Source organism: Haemaphysalis longicornis, unplaced genomic scaffold (assembly GCF_048455015.1).
Source record: "Haemaphysalis longicornis isolate Haplotype H1 unplaced genomic scaffold, Haemaphysalis longicornis Haplotype H1 scaffold_3, whole genome shotgun sequence".
NCBI lineage: Eukaryota > Metazoa > Arthropoda > Arachnida > Ixodida > Ixodidae > Haemaphysalis > Haemaphysalis longicornis.
In genome coordinates this window covers 169,238,423-169,246,669 of record NW_027526335.1, presented here as the reverse complement: position 1 = coordinate 169,246,669, position 8,247 = coordinate 169,238,423, and positions in this window count along the sequence as shown.

Genomic DNA, 8,247 nt, shown 5'->3' with positions numbered 1-8,247 from the left:
CACGACTCTAGGAAGTGATCCAATGTCGGCTCTGCAACAGGGGCAGGGCCGTAGGGGCAGGTCGAAGAGGAGACTGCAAGGCTAGAGGCCCATGTTGCTCGTACAGCAGGCGTCAGTGCGACGCCCAGGCGGATTTTCTGAAGTACGACCTATTCACGTGGCGCAGAGTGTTGAGCAGTGTTCAACGCCCGTACATTACGATTTGGGCTGTGCAGTGTGTGACTCAGCTGTTGTGTGCTTCGGTGTGTACTCTCCCGCCTCCAAGGGACGACTCCCGCTATACTCTTTCATCTTCTATCCTGTTCTCTTCCCTCCATATTCTCCCCTTCTGCACTGCGTTGTGTGCAGTTGTATACTCTGTGACTCGGTTCAATAATATCTGGAGCGCGTCATTCTATTCTCCTTTCTTTTTTCGGCCAACAAACAACAAACCACAGGTGTCCAGCAGCACGGCGCTCTCATGGGCTGTTTCTTTTGCTGGCTCTCCTGTCAGGTTCTGTTTCCTGGTGTTGAATTCTCAGTTTTGTTCGTTTCATGTCCGCTTAAAAGTGTACTTTTCGAGCGAGCCCTGATTGGCTGGATGCAGACGATCAGGTGTGACGTAGCACAAGCAAGGCGAGGCGTCGGTTTCCACGCACGTCATTGGTCAGAGGCCTTGCAAGTGCGCTTACGTCACGACTGAAACGGGCGCGAAATGGACATTTTTTGAACGGACTAACTCAGAATTCCGCACTTGGGTGCTCTTGCCTTGGCCATATCCGCAACAGCGTCCAAATCCGCCCCATTCTTCGCCACATGCAGCCAACTTTCTATGCAGCCCCGCGACTAGCACGAGCCAACACCCACGCCAAGCATACTCACCATTACCATGCACACTATACACTGATGCCACTACCCCCATAAACCGGCACACTGTGTAGCTGTTGTTGGCCAGCACACGCCACCAAACGTCACGGCGGCTACCATCCTCACTACCAACACAACAGCCATCGCCCTTGCGCTCACCCAGCGTCCCACCTCCGAATTCGTCCTATCTGACTCTCAGCAGGCCATCCGCAATTTTATTGGCGGTAACATCTCTCCCATTGTCTTGCGAATTCTCTCAAAAAATCCTCCATCCAACATCGTGAGTGCGGTGCGGACACCAGCCCACACAGGCGTAGGCGTATAATGAAGTGGTGCACGTACGTGCTTGTGAACTTGTTGACTTAGTCGTCATTTTCACTACGCCTGCACGCGATGCCCCTGCAGGCAAGCTAACTTCCTCATGCAATCCTGGAGTATTGAAGGTTGAAGGTTCGAAGGTTTATTGAAAAAATATAGTTAATACAGTCGAGAGCTTTATGATAGTAAGCACGGGAGCGGCGCGTGTCGCTGACTACATGCAGAGCGGTCTAGCGATGGGATGGCGAACTGTCGTCCCCCGTACACTTGTGGGATCCACCCCCTGACAACGGTTGATCGCGCTGTTGTCTGCTGCGGTAGATACGTTAGATATCTGGAAACGATTCCAGGGAATACATGCGTCCATTAAAAGGCTTTATCAAGCGCGGAACGCAGCCAACGCATTAAAACATTTGCTTTTCGCTGCCTGATTGGGTGATAAAAAAGTGTTATCCTCCGTGACGTAAGTAATGCAGCAGACAGCCGTGCGATAAAGCGCTTTCAGGGAGTGCGCCCGCCAAACGCACAACCTGCGAGAGCACACCAGTTTCTCCCCAGAGCGCTCTGCGTGTATTGAGCGGCACGCGCTCCCGTGTTTACAGGCATAAAGCTCTCGACTGTACACTGAAATACAATAATGGATACATACAGAAGAAGGTCCCAAAGTGAAGCACTGTCGGGGGGACTTCCTGTAATAACGTTATATGGTACAAAAATTCACAGTGCTGTAGCCTTTCGATTGTGGTTGTGTAGTAGACATTATACAATAAAATCCAAAACATGGCAGAGAAAAAAAAGCATGGTACCGCGGTACCCGGTACCATGCTTAACAACTCACACAACTTACGTAGTTGTTCAGGCGACGTACAATGCTTACATAATACAACACCTTGTTGCGTTAAGTGCCGGAATCCGAATAGCTCTCAAAGAAAAAGCTTTTTAATCTACAGTGAAAAGGAGTTAAGGAACGAGACAATTGAATTTCAACCGGTATTGTGGTCCAGAATGTAATGCCTGAAAACAGAGCTGTTTGATTGTCCTGCACTGCCGCTCCTCCGCCGCCGATACCAACCCCCGCACCCACACCTCTCCCCGGAGGCAGGCCGCATGCTCCGCATCTGACACACGCGCACTTTCCCACACAGAACACAATTCATGCACACTCATCCACACCTCTTTGCTGCCCCTACCTGTCGATCCTGAGGGGCACTCGTCACACATTACCATGCCCTCGGAGAATGCCCCGCAGTCTCATACCGCCTCCTTCCCTCCCGTCACATCTGGGAGCAGACGTTGCGTGACCCGGGTGAGCCGGGCCAAGTCGTGGCGGTCGCGGCGGCCCTCTGGGCCTCCTCCACCCCCAATACCTGATCCCGAAGGGCGAAATAACGACTTCATTTTCGCGGTTAGCAACGCTGGCTGCCGTGTTGCTGGTTGGAATGACGCACTCAAGGAGCGACACCGCGCCGCCATCAAGGAGGCTTGACGCAATTTCAGCGCGGTACTGTGCCATAGCGCAAGATTAGTAGCTAGTGTCACTCTTGGCGCGACACGAGACTTGCCCCAGAACCAACAGAACGCCTCGGCCACTACGACCAGCATTAATCGGCACTGCATGCAGCATTAGTGCCACACCAAGGTGCACTACACCTCCTCCATTCAAGTGATGTTTGTGAACGTTGTCCGGAATTTTTCGGAAATGGCACGAAGTTGGTTCGTATGTTAGCTCTGAGAAGGCTTTGCTTTGTTCTGTTTACCGTGAAGAGAGCTCGAATTAGGAGTAAAATGATTACTGCCACATTATAAATATTGAGAGACGGCGTTTCGCAAGAAGGCCGTTATTCGGTCGCCGAGCCCAGACGTTCGTCCGCAGCCGAAGCGAGGGGATGATGATGATCATTTACAGTTGATAATGACGATGGATGCAAGGATATGAGTGACCGCGCGAAACACACCCCTTGCTGTCCACAGTGCAAGCGATTATGGAGATGTGGCGTTCGGGAATAATGTCCGGCAATAACGTCCCTATGCTCCCAATATATTTAAACACTGTTGGGAAGCATATATGAAGAAGATGGACGCAAAATAATTTGTTTTCAGGGTAACAATGGCCGAAGGCAGCAGTACTGCACTGTTGTATATCACCCATGGCGTCAGCGGATGGACGCACAGTTTTTGTCAAAATTTTCTACGCCTTTTGTCAAAGTTTCCTTGCTGCGAATAACTCGAGGCAAAAGATTAAAATTCAAGTGGAACTGCTTGGGGGCAGTAAGAAATGTACTGTCGCCAGGTTTCGAGCACAAAGCACTTCCGTGAAGATAAGCTTCAATTTTAATTCACTGTGGCCCAGAGATTTTTTTTTTTAATGCAGAGCATTTCAGTAACTGACGATGTCACCCGCGTTGACGTCCGTAGTCCGCACCGCACCCCTCCCTACTATATAAAAAAATACTATCCAGCGCCCGGTTTCGATCCATCGATCCTGCGGGCGGAACGCAATGTGCATGGTGCTCTACCCACTGCGCCACAAAGCCGACACAGAATGGAACGCTACGATCGCGCCTTATATCGTTGACTCATTCAGATTACTGCTGACGAGCGCTCTCTCGTCAGCAGTTGCCACAAGTGCAACAACATTAACGTAACGCAAACGTGCGCCCCCGGAAATGCTCTGAATTTGATCGTGCCCCTCGCGAGGGGACTGCGTCTTCTCTTCTCGGTCACACATCACACGTGTAATCCGTCCTCGGTCGTGTCTTCTCGGTCGCGGGACCCGTGGCGCCATCTGGCTGAGGCGCGGCACAACTCGTAGCACTTTCTTTGAAAAAGCGCCTCGAAAGCGCGGCAAATATGAAATAGGGATGACGCGTTTTGTCTTATGCTTCGCTGGCGGTGCGTTGCCTTATCCATGGCCTCGCTGCGCGGGGAACGCCCGGTGAGCAGGTTCTTTTAGATGCGGAGCGTCTTATGCTCGGGGGTATGTCCCGCGGCGTCGGCGGTGGTCCGGCGTCCGCACACCACCTGCGCATGCGCCCCCGTCGTCATCTTCCCATAGTGGAACCGCTGAAGACGAAGAAGGAGAAGAAGACGAAGCTGCGAAGAGGAGGGCGCACCGTCCGCAGCACTTCTGATGATGATTTTGGCAGGGTGCCCCTAGGGATCGGCCTAGCGATTGGCCGCATGCTTCGCTTGACTCCGGTTGTGCTTGCGCTTGACTCCGTGATTCTTCAGATGAAGTACGATGGAAGCAACAGCCCCGTCAGTGAGTGTGCTGACGCAATTAAGTGAGAGCATCAGCGCAAACACTAACAGACCTTTAGATACCACTTCAATCTCGTCTGACTGGCGTATATACGCATGCAATAAGGAAAATTACACCCATCTCCCCGAAGGGAACCATGAGTAGGATATATGAGCATTACGGGGTTCACTACATTTCCACCAAATTTGGCTAACCAACATCACGGAAACGCAAACGGAACTCCCATGACGCTCCGCATCCTACTCATGGTTCCCTTCGGGGAGATGGGTGTAATTTTTTTGCTCATCCGCACGACTCCCGAGAGCGTGGTTACTTTACCGCCTTTTAAAATAAAAGGTTGTGTTAAACGCACACGCTCGCCCTTTTGGGCCGAAGAGCCTACGCGTAGCATAAAATGTTGCTTGAGTAGTGTAAATCGCCCAAGCTAGTGTGAGGTGGTAATGCCCGCCGTGTAGAGAATATGGTAAAATTCGTCCAACTGTGGTTCTTTAACGTGTCCAGAGACGTCAGTGACGCTTTCGTATTTCGTCTGTATCAGAAATGCTGCCTCCATAGCTAGGCACACAACCCGCGCTGTTTTGCTGTGTAGCGGGACGCCTCCGTCGTTGTATGCGCGAGGGCCCGGAACGAAGCTAAACCAAGGCAATACATATGCGACATTTTAATGACTAAGGCACTGCAGTGCTGCCTACTCGACGCGAAAATGGTCAGTGGAAATTTCCCAGTCGTTTCTCTATCAAGCTCGGCTTTCACGACGATACCGACGGCGCTGAGCGGTTGTCTATCTCACGGAAACACTGGCGTGCACGCCCCGATATAAAATACTGACGCGACTCTAAACTGGGATTGGCGGATGTCAGTTTGGAATAATTGCAGTCGGCGTGGTAAGGCGACTTAATGGACCACAAAATTCTCCACCGAACTTATTAGGGTCAGGGCAAATGATATAGCTTATAAACGTAATATGTTAAACCAAAATGTGCAGCGGGTAAAAACTGGGCCCGCGATGGCTGTATAAACTTAACCGCATCGCTGCCAGGGCATACGGCGTGTGGTGTGCATGTGTAAATGCTTCTTTGAAAACACATGGAAGATACCGGAATCGGTAGCCTCAAATATTTCTAATAAATTTCAAACTTGGGCTAACTGGTTCTTTCGCACATTTAAAAAAAACTGCACGTAGACAAGGGCGAATAAAGAAAAATACAAGAGCTCATGTTTCTGTTTCCTTTCTTTGTCCTTATCTATGCACGTTTTTTTTTTTTTTTTGCGAAGCCTGTGCATCGACGACCCCTAACATGCACATTAAGAAGACGTTTTTACAACATACTTTGTATAGGCACATACTTATGGGTTTATTCGAGCCTCCGCGCCAGCCACGGCAAGATTGAGCGACCAAGCGTCGACAAGCTGCAGCTAAACCCTCGCTTACTCGCGTGGTACCGCAGCGACGAGGCTTCGAACGAGTGCATCTGCGGCGCCTCTTCGCAGTGGATCACGTGGCGTGACGTCACACTTGCCACACTTGCGGTCCGGCGTCTCAGGGTCGTTGCGACGCGATGGCAGCTGCCCCAGTAATGACACAATTGAGGCTGGGTTGATCCATTTTCCGCTGTTCAAGCATATTGGTATTATTGAAAACATCAATGCAACGGTCCCAGAGAGACCAGCACGAGACAAAAAAAAAAAAAAAACAGCAACAAAAAACAAAGAACTTGAAAGCGATGGAGTGGCATTGTTTGTGGGTATTTGGCTGGTCAATTTCCAAAACGCAGAAATTTGGACTAGTTGGTGATAGAGCTCCGACATGGGTGAAAAGCGCGAAAAGACGGGGGCATATTCGCATGTCCCCGCTCTTTCGCGCTTTCTACCACGTCGAAATCTTGACTTCCTGAAATTTGTTTCTTTTTTAATATTTTGCGTAATATTATGAGAACTACTCGGTTTTTCCAGCGATACCCCTGTTGGGTGCTGGCGCGCGACAGCCATCTCAATGCGCTGGAATCACTATCGTCATACGCAGCTTTTGTTCTCGGCACGAGACGCGAGGTGATCCACGGGGACATCCAGACCACTGCCAGGGCATCCAGCGAATTCTGCACATTCCGAAGCACCCCGAAGGTAAGCTTTGGAGCATTTCACCATGTTGTTGCGAGTGCTGTGGGAGTGCTGTGAGTACTGATAGTACTGGCGTTCGCGATACGCGAACGATGCAAGTCATGTCCGTGCGGAAAGGCGCGATTCTTAGAGCCATTCTCGTAAACATCCGCTTGGCGCAAGCGGCTCAAGCGAAAGGGCGAAGGTGCCGAGCAGTGGCTGGTCATGGGCGATGTTCTCGACTGCAATAGCCGTTAACGCCAATCGAAGCCCTTCGGCTATTCGGCGGTACATTTATGCTGGAGTTTTTGTTCGTGGCTCCCTGCACAAAAAGTCACAAGCGGCATCAGTCCTTTCGTAGCTCGATTGGAATCGCATTTCGTAGTTTCACCTTCTACGGGAAACGTAAAAGCTAATTTTGTAGTAGTAGCTCATTTTCCACTCGCAACTCACACGGAGAATGGAGAGACCGCGCCTTATTATGTCCTTGCCTTCCAATAGAGCAGTGGTTCTCAAATTAGGGTGCCCAGACCCCAGGAGGTGAGCAAGAGCATTTCAGGGGTGCGCGAAGCTTCCCTCAAAACTTTTCCGGACATTTTTTTTTTCAATTTTGCCAGCATTTTCTTTCAATGCAAAAAAAAAAAAAAAAAAGGGCTCCGCCGCTTTAGATGCACGTTTAGCTTCTCCGCGTAGCACATATTTTAAAGGAGTACTGACGCGAAAATTTTATGTTACACTTTTATTGCTTTTATCGATGCTTTTCTGGCGAACCTGAAACAGCACTTCAAATACTTCAGCGCGCGATAGTTAATTACATTGAACGGCCTGAAAATAGTTTGTTTCTAATTCCCGCGCTTTCATCCCGAAAAGCGCATATGACAGAATCCCGGCCTGACCTCACCGCTTTGTGCGGACGTCACTGGCGCCCGCTCGCCGCTCGTGGGGCCGCGGGCGTGAAGTGACGTCACGAGTTTTTGACGAGCGCTGTCGCGTCACTTCTTTTGGCTTCACGGGGTGATGTCACGCTGATGTCCATTTGCTGAGTGCCGCTCCGCGCGCTGCTCCGTCGGCGCGATAAATGAGATCCAATTGAACTATGTTGTTCGCGTCGCAGGCCGCTCATATTTCAGCCAGGGTATTCTGTTGAGTGAAGGAAGCGAACTCTGCTATAATATTAACGCCGAAAATTGGTGTCAGTGCTCCTTTAACATCTGCTTTTTGCACAACACGCCAGCTATGAGAAGACAAGAAACGGACCCACAAAAGGCAGCATATGATTGTTTAGAAGACTTGTAGATTCAAGTACAAATTGTTTGACATTATGGCACCGATCAACATACGCTCCATCGTGGGGTCCCCATCACTATCGCAAGCCCCAAAGGGGTCCTCGGGGCACTCATGACTAAGAACCACTGCCATAGAGAATGTCACGTGACGTACGGGGGGGGGGGGAGGCAGAGCGTCGAGTGCATGGGGAACGAAAAGTGCAAGATATTTTGGCGATGGTTGCTCAGTAAGTGCAAGTACGAGTTGCAAGTGCAAGTTGGTGTGGTCTTGCTTGCACTAATTACCGCGGGCCTCATGTACCGCTGCCCTGCCGTCCCATACTTCGAAGTACAGCATCCACATTCGCCATTACACTACCATTACAATGAGCGCAACGCGAAGGTCGCAGTAGAAGCGCGTAAAATATACGTTCAACATACCCAGCTCGACGTCACATT